Raw genomic sequence first — 17,654 nt, 5'->3', positions numbered from 1 at the left:
TGTTTTAATGAATGCTTACGAGCCTGCTGGTGCCTACCATCGCTCAGTCAGACTGCTCTATCAAATTATAGACTTAATTATAACATAATAACACACAGAAATACGAGCCTTAGGTCATTAATATGGTCGAATCCGGAAACTATCATCTCGAAAACAAGACGTTTATTCTTTCAGTGAAATACAGAACCGTTCCGTATTTTATCTAATGGGTGGCATCCATAAGTCTAAATATTCCTGTTACATTGCACAAACTTCAATGTTATGTCATAATTACGTTCAATTCTGGCAAATTAGGCCCAAACTGTTGCATATACCCTGACTCTGCTTGCAATGAACGCAAGAGAAGTGACACAATTTCACCTGGTTAATATTGCCTGCTAACCTGGATTTCTTTTAGCTAAATATGCAGGTTTAAAATATATACTTCTGTGTATTGATTTTAAGAAAGGCATTGATGTTTATGGTTAGGTACACATTGGAGCAAGGCCAGTCCTTTTTCACGAATACGCACCGCATCGATTATATGCAACGCAGGACACGCTAGATAAACAAGTAATATCATCAACCATGTGTAGTTAACTTATGATTGATTGATTGTTTTTTATAAGATAAGTTTAATGCTAGCTAGCAACTTACCTTGGCTTACTGCATTTGCGTAACAGGCAGGCTCCTCATGGAGTACAATGAGAGGCAGGTGGTTAGAGCGTTGGACTAGTTAACTGTAAGGTTGCAAGATTGAATCCCCGAGCTGACAAGGTAGAAATCTGTCATTCTGCCCCTGAACAAGGCAGTTAACCCCCTAGGCCGTCATTGAAAACAAGAATGTGTTCTTAACTGACTTGCCTAGTTAAATAAAGATTAAATAAAGGTGTAAAAAAAGAAGAAGGCCAAATCGGTGTCCAAAAATACCGATTTCTGATTGTTATGAAAACTTGAAATCGGCCATTCCGATTAATCGGTCGACCTCTAGTATGAATGATGCTGAATAGTATGAATGATGCTGAATGGGCGTAAACAAAGAAGAGCTCTCTAGTAAGTGTGAAAATCTCATCAAATTTTTTCAAAGTGCATTTTCTCCTACTTAATCAATGTTCAAAGCATAACTTTCCAATGTTTATTTCCAACTTGGTGCGGCAGGGTAGCCTGGTGCTTAGAGCATTGGACTAGTAACCAGAAGGTTGTAAGTTCAAACCCCTGAGCTGACAAGGTACAAATCTGCTGTCATTGAAAATAAGAATTTGTTCTTAACTGACTTGCCTATTAAAAATAAAAACTACAATGTATGATATACCATTTTGAAGCTCTAAGTCTGTACTTTTTTTTTTTATTATTAAAAAAAAATGTCACTTAAATTTGACATAAGCCCCCAAAGAGAAATCAGGTCACGAATGTCAATAAATATTTCAGTCTATAATATATAGAAAAAATTAACAGCTTGTAGAAAAAACAGTCATGCCAAATCTGCCCCTGTGTGAACGAGGGTCACATTTTAGCCGCAGAAGAAAGTCCATTCATCATGAGTCCCAGACAAAACAAAGAGTCCCTGTACACCTGAACAGATTTAGCATATTAGCCAAGACATGGCTTACTTAGCATGCATTACTCTCCCTATAGGCATAAGAAAGAAAAACCTGCCTGCAAAGCATCATTAATCTACATACAATCATAATTTGCCCTCTCCCTTCTCCTTTCACTGCACTGGCCTGTTTAGTTCATATTGTACCCCTCAACTGAGCCACAGGAGAATTCTGCCACAGGGAAAAACCCTGAGGTTGCAGTTTCTTTTCTTCTTTAGGGCCACACATGGCTCCTGAAGTTTCAGAGATGTTTCATGCTGAGAGAGGTATCATAAGGTGAAACTCTGAGGTCACTGGATGGGAGCAGTGACTGGAGACTGGGTCAAGTACTGTCCATAGTGGATCATTACACAGTGCACCAATTAGTTGTGTATTGACAATATCGTGTCAGAAGCAAGAAATTTGTGGGACTGAATAACACTGAGGTGAGTCTGCTGTATAAATATTGTAAATAGATGTATTTTCCAGCTCGGCCTGCTTGTACTGGAAGCAGTGGAATTCAGACTGCATAATGCGTTTCTACCTGAATTCTGTTGATAAGCCCTCAGTCTTTGACAACACCAGCCGTTCCCCCCCCATCCCAGCATCTCGGCGACAGCCCCTGTCATCACGCACTACATTCACATTCACAATTCTGCCTCGTGACTGACAGCTCTGCCATTTTGTCTCCATAATTATGGCAAGGTCCCGAACTGAAGTCTTAATAATGTCACAACTGTCACTTAGCACTCAGGCACAACTAGCAGAGCCTATTGATTACCCAAGCAGATATCTACTTTGTTCTACTCTTTTAAATAATGTAAGGTCTGTGTCTTTCCACAGCCTACAGCGCTATCCAAGGATGTTCTATTTCATTACTAGTGTCTTGGTCTCTGACCACCAGCCTTGGAGAGGAAGGTGAATTAGACCCCAGTGAGTAGTAGGAGGAATCATCTCTATGGGGTCTCCTGAGTACACAAGTATAGTTGTGTGTAAATCAGTACTTGTTCTGTGACCTTTCACATTTGACCCCAGGAGCCCGAGTCCCACCTCTGACACAACTGTAATGTAAGTAACATTGAGGTAGTGTATAGATATTGGACATCGATAGCCCTATATTTAGCTAGAAAGTCTTTAAAATCAAAGCCATTTTGTTTTCTACATCACGAAAGCCAGTCACACCAGCAGCTCATACAGCCCATACAGCCCATGCCTATAGTCTGACTTTTGAGTTAAACCATACGACAAATTACTAAAATGATCCTTTTTATTAAACTGAAATGTTTAATTGTCAAACAGTATTACATGAGACATGATATTCCATAAACAATAACAGAATGTAGTCATCTTTAAGTGGGGGGGGGGGGTTAAAAAGAAACATCAGATGTATAGAAGAAAGAAACAGCAGGGCAGAGCTATATGTGGTATTCATCTTGGATAGAGCAGAGGTGACAAGTCAATTGTCTGATTTGGCTTTGTAGTTTTCTTGGAAGAACTACGCAAACACGGACGGCGACTCAATATCATGCACCAAGATGTGGATGTACCCATTGTACTTGAATACAGTTATTGTTTGTACGATCATGATGTAAAGTAAATGGAAAGGTGTGCATAATAAATGCTTGGCGTGCAGGTGAAGGAGTAGGAAAGCAATACATAGCCTATCTATTTCTAAGTGAACAGATAGTACAGTAAAGGGTAAACGGAAGTTTTAAGCTGATGGAGCTGGAGTTGAATCACATGTTGGCCTTACGGAGAGAAGGACAGAAGGAAAAGCCTGGCTCTGAAACACACATTAATATGCCGTTGTATTGAGTATCTGTCAAAAATAATATATTTTCATGGGCAGCAAAAAGGGAGAGAGGGAGGGGATGTACACTAACATATAGACTATTGCCCTTAGGCATATGCATGGGAAAGCAAGGACAGCAATCCACAGAATCCGGCCTTTGGGCCCGTCACTGCATTGCATTGCATAGAGAGGGGCCTAGGGAAAGAAATACTGGGATTTAAAACTGCCAATCATTCACTTTTCAAAAAGAACAAGCATTAATTATGGGCTGTTTGCCTACCAAGCAGGAGGTCAGTGCTGAACAGGAAAGTCAACTGCTCGTGTGCAGGGCTGCAGCTCCAGCTCTAAAGACAACACACTGGAAGGACTGACAGACGCTGTGAGGATCAGCCAATCACTGGTAATCCCAAATAGCCGTGTTTGCCTTGTGCAGTCAGTGTGAAGTTTATGGGCTGCAGCGGCAATCTCCTCACCACTGCTTCCTTGGTTCTCTCCCTAGAAGGGTAGCTACTGGCTGCCTCTGACTCTAGCCAAGGTAATTAAAAACAGTGTAAAATATGCTGTGTCTCGCAATTACCACCACCAACTAAGTACATTGCACCTCCATAGGTCGCAGATCTGAATAACTTGTGTTTATTGGAGATGACTCAAACTCAAACTCTTACAGTATATTAATTTTAAGTTGATAACATTTTAATTGAGTAAGTGTTATCTGTGATGTTCATGTTAATTGAGTGTGTGCCCCTTTAAGAGTGCACACGAGTTATGGGTTAAGAGAGAGATAACTGGAAGGAGAAGGAGAACATACAATGGAAGTGTACAAAACATAATGTAAATAAACAAGCCCAGGGTTCACATATTCCTCACACTGGATTCCCCTCTTATTACTAAGACCAGCTACACCACAAAATGGCGAGAAGGATTTTGTGGATTTAGTTTGAACTCTTACATAGCTTTTCATGAATTTATGCTAATTAATTACGGACAAAAACTTAACCTTTTCACACGTACCAACAAACGGGCGTGATCGTTCTATAGTGGTCCCTGTTGAGTACGATCAAACCGGTGTGATTAGAACACATATTTAGAACGTCCATTTTCGATTGACGCAACAATCAGCATTTGAGCTGGCCACACTTTTTTCACAGAAACATTGTATACAAACACAGTCCTTACAAAGTTATGTCCAGAATGTGACCAGTTTATTTTTGGATGCAATGTTTAGACATTCACAAAAGTAGCTACAGCATAACATCATCCAAACCGGAAAATGTATGCTATATTTTATTTATTTAAAAAAAAACATTTTATTTTTATTTCAATTTTTATTAACAACAAATCAATACATAAAGCACATGAGGGAACACAAGCATACATAGATTACAAACAATGGACAATCGAGTTAGGGGGTACAATATCACACAAGGACCTTAAGGGACATACATATACTTAAAATTCTAACAGCTTTTTTGTTAGTAGAGCATTTAACCGTCTTAAAATACAGTTACATTTCTGCTTGTAGGGTACGAAAATGTGTTTTTCTGTTTGTAAATTTACATTTGTGTATATGAAATTTGGCCCAAAAAATAATGAAATGAATTACATAAAATGTTTCAGCTTATTGTATGTAAAGAATCCAAACAGTACATCTCTCCACAATAGTGTAAAATCTTCATAAATGTGTTCAATTATTGTCACGTTCTGATCTTAGTTCTGATGTTATGTCTTCGTTTTAGTATGGTCAGGGCGTGACCATACTAAAATGTGTGGTGTTTTTGGGTTTGGTTCTCAATCAGAGGCAGGTATCGTTAGTTGTCTCTGATTGAGAATCATACTTAGGTAACCTTTTCCCACCTGTGTGGTGTGGGTGATTATTTTCTGTTCTGTGATTTTTCAGCACCATACAGGACTGTTCGTTTGTCGTTTTATTTGTTTTTGTTCAGTGTTCATTACGTTATTAAAAATATGAACACTTACAACACTGAGCATTGGTCCTCACCTTCTTCCACCACAGACGAGCATTACAATTATAAACCTACTGATGTCTTGTCACAGTTTTCTTATATGCATACAATGCCAAAAAAGATGCAATACTGTTTCTGGGTGGTCATTACAAAAGGAGCCATTTGAGTTGATGTTTTCCTTAAACTTCTTCATATAGTGTTTGGCAGGATAATATTTATGAATAATTTTAAAGGACACTTCCTTAATATTGTTAATAAGTAGGTACAGTGGGGAGTAAGTATTTGATACCATAGTACCCTCCAAGCTCGTCATCAAGCTCGAGACCCTGGGTCTCGACCCCGCCCTGTGCAACTGGGTACTGGACTTCCTGACGGGCCGCCCCAAGGTGGTGAGGGTAGGCAACAACATCTCCTCCCCGCTGATCCTCAACACGGGGGCCCCACAAGGGTGCGTTCTGAGCCCTCTCCTGTACTCCCTGTTCACCCACGACTGCGTGGCCACGCACGCCTCCAACTCAATCATCAAGTTTGCGGACGACACAACAGTGGTAGGCTTGATTACCAACAACGACGAGACGGCCTACAGGGAGGAGGTGAGGGCCCTCGGAGTGTGGTGTCAGGAAAATAACCTCACACTCAACGTCAACAAAACTAAGGAGATGATTGTGGACTTCAGGAAACAGCAGAGGGAACACCCCCCTATCCACATCGATGGAACAGTAGTGGAGAGGGTAGCAAGTTTTAAGTTCCTCGGCATACACATCACAGACAAACTGAATTGGTCCACTCACACTGACAGCGTCGTGAAGAAGGCGCAGCAGCGCCTCTTCAACCTCAGGAGGCTGAAGAAATGCGGCTTGTCACCAAAAGCACTCACAAACTTCTACAGATGCACAATCGAGAGCATCCTGGCGGGCTGTATCACCGCCTGGTACGGCAACTGCTCCGCCCTCAACCGTAAGGCTCTCCAGAGGGTAGTGAGGTCTGCACAACGCATCACCGGGGGCAAACTACCTGCCCTCCAGGACACCTGCACCACCCGATGTCACAGGAAGGCCAAAAAGATCATCAAGGACATCAACCACCCGAACCACTGCCTGTTCACCCCGCTATCATCCAGAAGGCGAGGTCAGTTCAGGTGCATCAAAGCTGGGACCGAGAGACTGAAAAACAGCTTCTATCTCAAGGCCATCAGACTGTTAAACAGCCACCACTAACATTGAGTGGCTGTTGCCAACACACTGTCATTGACACTGACCCAACTCCAGCCACTTTAATAATGGGAATTGATGGGAAATGAGGTAAATATATCACTAGCCACTTTAAACAATGCTACCTTATATAATGTTACTTACCCTACATTATTAATCTCATATGCATACGTATATCCTGTACTCTACATCATCGACTGCATCCTTATGTAATACATGTATCACTAGCCACTTTAACTAGTTGCTCCTACCCTCTACTTTTTTGAACATTTTGTTAAAAATCGCGCAACATTTCAGCGCCCTGCTACTCATGCCAGGAATATAGTACGTTCATATGGTTAGAATGTGTGTATAGGAAACCCTCGGACGTTTTTAAAACTGGTTAAATCACGACTGTGGCTATTACATAACGTGCGTTACATCGGAAAGCGCAGGAAAACCTGATCACAGAAAATGGAAATAAATATCCTTACGCCACTTCCAGCAGTTGTTAACAGTGAGCCGAATTAGATAAGACCGAGCATTCAACTCCCACAGCATCCCCATGTAGTCGAGTATCTTGTGAATTTAATCCTCTTTGATTCTTGGTTGAACCGAAAGAGGGGCACGATGTACCTCCGGTCTCCGCCCAGATCATTCCGGAAGAGCTCTCTCCTGAAATTTTTTCCAAGACGACAGCTAATGATATGTACATCGCCTACGGATGATTTTTATCGCTTATTAACGTTTACTAATACCTAAAGTAGCATTACAAACGTATTTCGAAGTGTTTTGTGAAAGTTTATCGTCTACTTTTTGAATTTTAAAAAATGACGTTACGTTGTGAAATCGCTGTTTTTTTCGTTTATCACACAGTCTACATATAACGATATCTTGGCTTTATATGGCCCGATTTAATCGAAATAAAGACCCAATAGTGTTTATGGGACATCTAGGAGTGCCAACAAAGAAGATGGTGAAAGGTAATGACTGTTTTCTATTTTATTGTGCGGTTTGTGTAACGCCGAAATGCTAATTATTTTGTTTACGTCCCCTGCTGTGCTTTTCTGTTGTAGTGTATTGGTGCATGCTATCAGATAATAGCTTCTCATGCTGTCGCCGAAAAGCATTTTAAAAATCTGACTTGTTGCCTGGATTCACAACGAGTGTAGCTTTAATTTGATACCCTGCATGTGTATTTTAATGAACTTTTGAGTTTTAACTAATACTATTAGCATTTAGCGTAGCGCATTTGCATTTCCAGAGCTCTAGTTGGGACGCAAGCGTCCCAGGTAGAGGTAAGAGGTTAACTATGCCACTTTGTTTACTTTGTCTACATACTCATCTCATATGTATATACTGTACTCGATACCATCTACTGCATGCTGCTCTGTACCATCCTTATCATCCTTATCATTCGTTTTTCACTAGGACCGATTGGAGTAATGGCTACCTCTGTATTTTACGCGAGAATCTCTATCGGAGCCACCATGTGACCATTTACGCAATGTGGCCGCCTACGGCTATTCTTCAATAGAAATGCGTAAAACTATGTCACAATGCTGTAGACACCTTGGGGAATACGTAGAAAGCAAAAGCTCGTTGATGGTACATTCACAGCTGAATAGGGAGTCATTGGAACGCAGTGCTTTCAAAACCTGGGGCACTTCCGGATTGGATTTTTCTCAGGCTTTCACCTGAAACATCAGTTCTGTTATACTCACAGACAATATCTTTACAGTTTTGGAAACGTTAGAGTGTTTTCTATCCAAAGCAGTCAATTGTATGCATATTCTAGCATCTTTTCTTGAGAAAATATCCCGTTTAAAACGGGAACGTTTTGTTTCCAAAAATGAAAATACTGCCCCCTAACACCAAGAGGTTTTAAAACAGTATCTTAGTTACTGTTACGGATACAGTTATCCTGTGTGTGTGTGTATCCTGTGTGTGTGTTTCTTTTCTCTCCTTCTCCCCTCACAGGTGAAAATCATCACTCCCCAATCAGTCAACAATCAATCATCAATCAGAAGACACACCTCCTCCTACTTCCTAACATATCACAGTTCCTTCCCCATGGTTTAAAAACCCCATCATTTGTTTGCTCTAGAGCTCAATCTCTAGCTCAATCTCTCTGTAAATGCCATGTCTGTAGGTCTCTGTGTTTCACTCTCGCTTTGTGTCTTAACCTCTCTTTTGTTTAAAGCACCTCCATAGCACTTTGTCATCACCTGTGAGTATTGTTTTTGGTTATGGTGTTTGTTTGTTGCTGGTGGGAAAAGGGGGAAACCAAGACAAGTCGCCCATGGGCATACACTACCCATAGGTGAACTTTGTTAAATACACTAGTTAGAACTGGGCGGACCACCCACTGTATTTTTGGTTAGTTAGTTAGCTGTTGTTAAAGTAGGCTAGTCTAGCTTAGGGGTGTTTTTGAATACTTATTGTTTCTTTTCTTGGGTCCAGCTCAGCCCCTTTTCCTGCTCCCCCCATTACCGTGTGTTTATAAATAAACCTGGAGTTTGACGGTAGATTTCTGTTGTCGTGGTTATTTCGTTCACACTTTTACTTTGTCACAATAATAATTTGCATGAGTTATGTTACGGGTCTCATTACCATCCCCCCTAGACTGTCGGGCCAAAAGGGATTCGTAACAGTTACTGTATACATAAAAAATAGATACAGCTTTCAATCTTCTTCGTAAGTTTGTAAACAAAATAGGTATTCTGGTCATAGAAGAACAAACTAATAAATTGAAATACCTGAGTATTCCTGAAAAATAGTCACCTGATGCTTGTTAGGTAAACAACATAAGGAAAATGAGAATACCATGGCTGAAACCATCAACCTGTTCCTTCTAGTGCGATTTTAGAGAGGAATATGTTTTTCTGAACCGTTGGTAAAGCCTCGTCCTCCGACGAAGTAAGCAGCCTTTCCCTCATTTCGTGCTAACTGGTTCCTTCTTTCTATGTCCACCGGGCTGAGATGCTAGGCGTAACGCATACCATGGCTCTGAAGGAAGGCGTTCTTCCTAGCAACTTTCCAGACAGCATCCCTGTAGAATCTGGCAGTGAAGAGGGTGATGATACCCCTAGGTCTTGAATCGTTTTTGCTGTTGCTTCTTGCCCAGGCGATGCACAACGTCGATGGTATCACCAACTTTGTTCTTCTCTGCAGGCAAAACTTCTTGGCAGATGCGGATAGCCTCTCCTCACACATCTTCATTCTCCACCTCTGGCAAGCCGTAGACTCTCAGTTTCCATTTTCTTGTGTATTGTTCCAGATCAGTGAGACGTCTATGGTAGACATTGTTATTATTTTCCACAATTTTTTCAATTTTTGCCATGCTCGTTTTCACATCCTTGATTTCACCACATGCAAACTCCAGTCTTTTTCAAGCCTTCGATAACCATGGTGTTCGCGCCTACCATTTTCTCAATGGCATCACACCTGGAGTTGATGAGTAAGGAGAGGGTAGCCACGATGTCAGAGTTCATGTTGGGGTTTTTGGAGGGTGGAGGTTTGCACGGAGTAACCGGTAAAGAGGGTATTTCGTCATCTTCAACAGTATTCGAAAGCATGATATTATCCATAGACCAAGCGTAGTTATGGCAGTTGTCTATAAGCATGTTTCTCTCTTGTTGATTAGCAATAGAACGGCTAACTACTTCCTTTCTTTTTTTGTCACGACTTTGCATGGACATGCTGAAATAAATTATCCAATTATTATTCCAGTCACAGGAAAGGTCTTATATCTTGAATAAATTAAAATAGTAATGACTGTAAACTTTCTTCTTCTTTTTTTTTGTCCTAGCGCTAACTGAGGAATGATTGACATAACACAAGCGTCATATTTTTTTAAATCTCGACTGACAGAAACTACAATATGAATTATCTAATAGCAATTACTATTTATAATTAATCTAAATAATTGAGTAAAACACTTTCTGGAAATCGAAAGTAATCCGACGATGGGTAGTTTGTGTGCGCTGAACTGTTTTTTTTTTTTTGCATTAACCTAAGATAATAAGAGGAGACAAGATGAGTTTGGTCTGTGTATAGTATGCATGTTGAAGGGGGTGTGTCGTCTACGATCTTCCACTTCCCTTCATTCACATCCGGAAGCTCACCCAAAAGATGAGTGAACCATTCCTTCACCTCATAACATCTTTGGTCTGACAGACACCCAGAATTAATTGTAAAATGTCAACAAACATGGCGCCACCCAGCCGGCAAATATAGCTTAGCTCATTATCAGTACAACCTTCAAAAATGTATTTTACACACATAGGTGTCTATTACAGTAGTTGCAATAATCGGAATGCATTATTTGTCACAAGTACTTGAAAACGTGAATAAAACTGTAAATGCATTATGTGCCATACATACATACCCTACTGCGCCTACAGTAAAAATCAACAACACGACATACAGAAAATAAGGAACTTGCTATCAATGTAACGCACACATATCCAAAGTTATTATTTGTAAGTAAAGCAACAAGGAAGGCAAATCAAGCGCCAGCAAGAAAAAGTTCAAATTCTTGCAAGACTGCGCAAATATATACATACTTGATCTGCGCAAATATATACATACTTGATCTGCGCAAACATGAGTGAAGTGTGGTGGGCTCTTCTCGAAGACAGTAGTTTAGTCTCAGTAAAGCCTCAAACATCAATAAATGTGAATTAATGAGGAGGCGGAACACACCTCAATTAAAACTGTTGTTAGAAAATACAACTACTTAAAATAATAAAATAATTTCAAATTGACATAGTTGAAACATAGCCTATAGATAATTAGCAGGCTGCGCATGTTAACTGTCCTGTTGCGTAATAATCACAGTGAGTGCATTCTGACATCACGTGCATAAAACAACTCACGCTGGGGCGACCATTAGAGATATTTGGAACTCGTGTGAGGAAAAGGTTCATCAAAGAAAATGCAGGAAAACGTGCCACAGTACTCCACTATTTTGGGGAGAAAGTTTTTGATACACTTCCAGACACAGGAGATGAAAAAGTAATTGACAAAGCTAAAATTGCATTGTCTCAATATTTCTCCCCAAAGTAAAGTTAAGATGTTGAGGTTTACCAATACAGCCAAACTGTTCAATCTGAGACTTTTTTTCACCTTAACCAGGTAGGCAGGTTGAGAACAAGTTCTCATTTACAATTGCGACCTGGCCAAGATAAAGCAAAGCAGTTCGACACATACAACGACACAGAGTTACACATGGAGTAAAACAAACATACAGTCAATAATACACAATGAGCAAATGAGGTGAGGGAGGTAAAGGCAAAAATAAGGCCATGGTGGCAAAGTAAATACAATATAGCAGGTAAAACTCTGGAATGGTAGATTTGCAGTGCAATAATGTGCAAAGTAGAAATAAAAATAATGGGGTGCAAAGGAGCTAAATAAATAAATAAAATAAATACAGTAGGGAAAGAGGTAGTTGTTTGTGCAAAATTATAGGTTGGCTATGTACAGGTGCAGTAATCTGTGAGCTGCTCTGACAGCTGGTACTTAAAGCTAGTGAGGGAAATAAGTGTTTCCAGTTTCAGAGATTTTTGTAGTTCGTTCCAGTCATTGGCAGCAGAGAACTGGAAGGAGAGGCGGCCAAAGAAATAATTGGTTTTGGGGGTGACTAGAGAGATATAGCTGGTGGAGCGCGTGCTACAGGTGGGTGATGCTATGGTGACCAGCGAGCTGAGATAAGGGGGGACTTTACCTAGCAGGGTCTTGTAGATAACATGGAGCCAGTGGGTTTGGCGACGAGTATGAAGCGAGGGCCAGCCAACGAGAGCGTACAGGTCGCAATGGTGGGTAGTATATAGGGTTTGGTGACAAAACGGATGGCACTGTGATAGACTGTATCCAATTCGTTGAGTAGGGTATTGGAGGCTATTTTGTAAATGACATCACCGAAGTCCAGGATTGGTAGGATGGTCAGTTTTACAAGGGTATGTTTGGCAGCATGAGTGAAGGATGCTTTGTTGCGAAATAGGAAGCCAATTCTAGATTTAACTTTGGATTGGAGATGTTTGATGTGGGTCTGGAAAGAGAGTTTACAGTCTAACCAGACACTTAGGTATTTGTAGATGTCCACATATTCTAAGTCAGAGCCGTCCAGAGTAGTGATGTTGGACAGGCGGGCAGGTGCAGGAAGCGATCGGTTGAAGAGCATGCATTTAGTTTTTCTTGTATTTAAGAGCAATTGGAGGCCACAGAAGGAGAGTTGTACGGCATTGAAGCTTGGCTGGAGGGTTGTAAATACAGTGTCCAAAGAAGGGCCAGAAGTATACATAATGGTGTCGTCTGCGTAGAGGTGGATCAGAGACTCACCAGCAGCAAGGGCGACATCATCGATGTATACAGGGAAGTAAGTCGGTCCAAGAGTGTAACCCTGTGGCACCCCCATAGAGACTGCCAGAGGTCCGGACAGCAGTCCCTCCGATTTGACACACTGAACTCTATCAGAGAAGTAGTTGGTGAACCAGGCGAGGCAATCATTTGAGAAACCAAGGCTGTCGAGTCTGCCGATGAGGATGTGGTGATTGACAGAGTCAAAAGCCTTGGCCAGATCAATGAATACGGCTGTACAGTAATGTTTCTTTTCGATGGCGGTTAAGATGTAGTTTAGCACCTTGAGCGTGGCTGAGGTACACTCATGACCAGCTCTGAAACCAGATTGCATAGCAGAGAGGGTATGGTGAGATTCGAAATGGTTGGTAATCTCTTTGTTGACTTGGCTTTCGAAGACCTTAGATAGGCAGGGTAGGATAGATATAGGTCTGTAGCAGTATGGGTCAAGAGTGTTCCCCCCTTTGAAGAGGGGGATGACCGCAGCTGCTTTCCAATCTTTGGGAATCTCAGATGACACGAAAGAGAGGTTGAACAGGCTAGTAATAGGGGTGGCAACAATTTCGGCAGATCATTTTAGAAAGAAAGGGTCTAGATTGTCTAGCCCGGCTGATTTGTAGGGGTCCAGATTTTGCAGCTCTTTCAGAACATCAGATGACTGGATTTGGGAGAAGGAGAAATGGGGAAGGCTTGGGCGAGTTGCTGTGGGGGGTGCAGTGCTGTTGACCGTGGTAGGGGTAGCCAGGTGGAAAGCATGGCCAGCCGTAGAAAAATGCTTATTGAAATTCTCAATGATAGTGAATTTATCAGTGGTGACAGTGTTTCCTATCTTCAGTGCAGTGGGCAGCTGGGAGGAGGTGCTCTTATTCTCCATTCTTATTCTCAGCCTTGTCTCAGGATGGTAAGTTGGTGGTTGAAGATATCCCTCTAGTGGTGTGGTGGCTGTGCTTTGGCAAAGTGGGTGGGGTTATATCCTTCCTGTTTGGCCCTGTCCGGGGGTGTCCTCGGATGGGGCCACAGTGTCTCCTGACCCCTCCTGTCTCAGCCTCCAGTATTTATGCTGCAGTAGTTTATGTGTCGGGGGGCTAGGGTCAGTTAGTTATATCTGGAGTACTTCTCCTGTCCTATTCGGTGTCCTGTGTGAATTTAAGTGTGCTCTCTCTAATTCTCTCTCTCTTTCTTTCTCTCTCTCTTTCTTTCTCTCTCTGAGGACCTGAGCCCTAGGACCATGCCTCAGGACTACCTGACATGATGACTCCTTGCTGTCCCCAGTCCACCTGGCCGTGCTGCTGCTCCAGTTTCAACTGTTCTACCTTATTATTATTGGACCATGCTGGTCATTTATGAACATTTGAACATCTTGGCCATGTTCTGTTATAATCTCCACCCGGCACAGCCAGAAGAGGACTGGCCACCCCACATAGCCTGGTTCCTCTCTAGGTTTCTTCCTAGATTGGGCCTTTCTAGGGAGCTTTTCCTAGCCACCGTGCTTCTACACCTGCATTGCTTGCTGTTTGGGGTTTTAGGCTGGGTTTCTGTACAGCACTTTGAGATATCAGCTGATGTACGAAGGGCTATATAAATACATTTGATTTGATCCATGGACTTTACAGTGTCCCTGAACTTTTTTTGAGTTAGTGTTGCAGGAAGCAAACTTCTGCTTGAAAAAGCTAGGCTTGGCATTTCTAACAGCCTGTGTATAATGGTTTCTAGCTTCCCTGAAAAGCTGCATATCACGGGGGCTGTTCGATGCTAATGCAGAACGCCATAGGTTGTTTTTGTGTTGGTTAAGGGCAGTCAGGACTGTGGAGAACCAAGGGCTATATCTGTTCCTGGTTCTAAATTTCTTGAATGGGGCATGCTTATTTAAGATGGTTAGGAAGGCATTTAAAAAAAATAACCAGGCATCCTCTACTGACGGGATGAGATCAATTTCCTTCCAGGATACCTGAAGTGTTTCAGGGAGCGTTTTACAGTGATGTTTGGAGGTCGTTTGACCACTGACCCATAACGGATGCAGGCAATGAGGCAGTGATCGCTGAGATCTTGGTTGAAGACAGCAGAGCTGTATTTAGAGGGCAAGTTGGTTAGGATGATATCTATGAGGGTGCCCGTGTTTACGGCTTTGGTGAGGTACCTGGTAGGTTCATTGATAATATGTGTGAGATTGAGGGCATCAAGCTTAGATTGTAGGATGGCTGGGGTGCATGTTCCAGTTTAGGTCGCCTAGCAGCACGAGCTCTGAAGATAGATGGGGGGCAATCAGTTCACATATGGTGTCCAGAGCACAGCTGGGGGCAGAGGGTGGTCTATAGCAGGTGGCAACAGTGAGAGACTTGTTTTTAGAGAGGTGGATTTTTAAAAGTAGAAGTTCAAATTGTTTGGGTACAGACCTGGATAGTAGGACAGAACTCTGCAGGCTATATTTGCAGGGGATTGCAACATAGCCCCCTTTGGCAGTTCTATCTTGTCTGAAAATGTTGTAGTTTGGGATGAACATTTCAGAATTTTTGGTGAGCTTCCTGAACCAGGATTCAGACACACCCGGGTTGGCAGAGTGTGCTAAAGCAGTGAATAAAACAAACTTAGGGAGGAGGCTTCTAATGTTAACATGCATGAAACCAAGGCTATTATGGTTACAGAAGTCTTCAAAAGAGAGTACCTTTTTAACGTACACTACGAAGTTCTGATCAAAGGCCAGCAAGCTCCACAATCCACGGCTGCACCCACTCCTGCATGTTGGTGCACATGCTTTAACTGTGGCGGTACCTTGCAAGGAAGGTACCTTGCAAATGGCCAAACATGCCGCAACTGTGGGAAAATAAATATTTTTGAGAATGTAGATCGCAGCCAAGACAAACTGCACATTCACTTGTGCCTGAAGACGCCACAAACCTAAGTGTTAATCACCAACTATCTGTTTACACTGGTGGATCCGACCGTTGCTACTCCTACTGCAGCAGCCAAGCAAACCATTCAGGTAAAAATGGATCATTGTAAATTGATGTCTTAGTTGATACAGGCACCTCTGTAGATGTCATGTATCTTTGCACTTTCTTTGCCAGGGCCACCAGTTCTACAGAATACATCAATCAAGATATTTGCACAGTGGCTCAAACACCCTTTCGCCAATGCGTGGACAGTTTCACTCACAACTCAGTTTCAGAGGCAAGATGCTCACAGAGACTTTCTATATATTTGACAGGACAGCAGTTCCTGTCATAAGTTGCCAGACTGCCGGGTAAACAGACAAACACACTTCCAAGACAAATACCCTGAGGTTTTTCATGGCATTAGAATGTTAAAGGGCCACCAAGTCAAGCTCCACATCGATACATCTGTACAACCTGTAGCGCAGTCACACAGACGCATATATTAGAAAACTTGTGGAAAAAGAACTGGAGGAACTCAAAGGAGAGGATATCATAGAACGGTTTGAAGGCCCCACGCCCTGTGTCTCACTTATAGTTGTAGCTCCCAAACCAAAACAACCTGGAAAATGAGAGTGTTAAATCAAGCTGTTAAACGTGAGAGGCCCCTCACCCCAACGGTAGACAACATCATAGCAGGCCTTAATGGTGCAAAATTCTTCTCAAAACTCAACCTCACCACCAATTTGAGTTGCATCTTGACTCCAGCTACATCACCACTTTCACAACTAATTTTGGCCTGTGGGGCTACAAATGCCTCAACTTTGGTTTATCGCTCAACAAGAAAGTGACAAGCATTCGGAGAAAGTCCCTCACATGGCTACGTGACTGCAACCTGACTGTCAATGCTGCCAAGTGTGAGTTCAACAAAACAACATTGGAATTCTTTGGCTATGTGTTTTTGGTATATGGCTTCTCAGCTGACCAAAAGCATTTGCAGCAATCAAACAGACCACAGCTCATCAAACCCTGAAGAGGTCCAGAGCTTCCTAGGCCTTGTGACTTACTATGACTTACTGTTTAATTCCAGACCTGGCCACCATGACACAGCCCCTCAGAGAGCTCACAAAGAAAGACCAACTGTTGGAGTGGACCTCACAACATCAGTGTGTATTTGACTCATTAAAAAACAGACTCAGCAGTAACACAGTCATGGCCTACTCTTATCAAACAAAAAATACAGATTGCGGTAGATGCCAGCCCAATGGGTCTTGGTGCAGTCTTAACCCAGACTGTCTCCGAAGGAAAAATGCACACACTCGCTTATACAAGCAAAGCACTGTCACCTGTGGAGCAACGATACTCACAGGCGGAAAGGGAGGCATTGGCCATTATCTAGGGTTGCCTTCATTTTCAGGTCTATTTCGTCGGACACACCATCACTGTAATTACTGACCACAAGCCGCTTGTGCTCATCTTCAACAAACCCTCATCCTCCCCTCCACACAGAATAAAGCAATGGTTGCTGAAATTTCTCTGTTGTCAACAAGGCTGGAACTGGCAACCCAGCTGATTACTACTCCAGACACCCAGTCCCAGAGCAGGGGCCCAACAACAATCATGCCTCAGAGCTAGCAGAAGCTCATATCCACTTTGTGGTCAATCACTATGTTCCGCGTACCATAAAACTGGCTAAAATCCAAGCAGCAACGCAGTCTGACCCATGCCTAAGAGTCATTGATGGGGCGGCAGGGTAGCCTAGTGGTTAGAGCGTTGGACTAGTAACCGGAAGGTTGCAAGTTCAAACTCCCGAGCTGACAAGGTACTAATCTGTCGTTCTGCCCCTGAACAGGCAGTTAACCCACTGTTCCTAGGCTGTCATTGAAAACAAGAATTTGTTCTTAACTGACTTGCCTAAT

Source organism: Oncorhynchus nerka, linkage group LG4 (genome assembly GCF_034236695.1).
Source record: "Oncorhynchus nerka isolate Pitt River linkage group LG4, Oner_Uvic_2.0, whole genome shotgun sequence".
Taxonomy (NCBI): Eukaryota; Metazoa; Chordata; class Actinopteri; order Salmoniformes; family Salmonidae; genus Oncorhynchus; species Oncorhynchus nerka.
Note: the sequence above shows the minus strand (reverse complement) of the source record.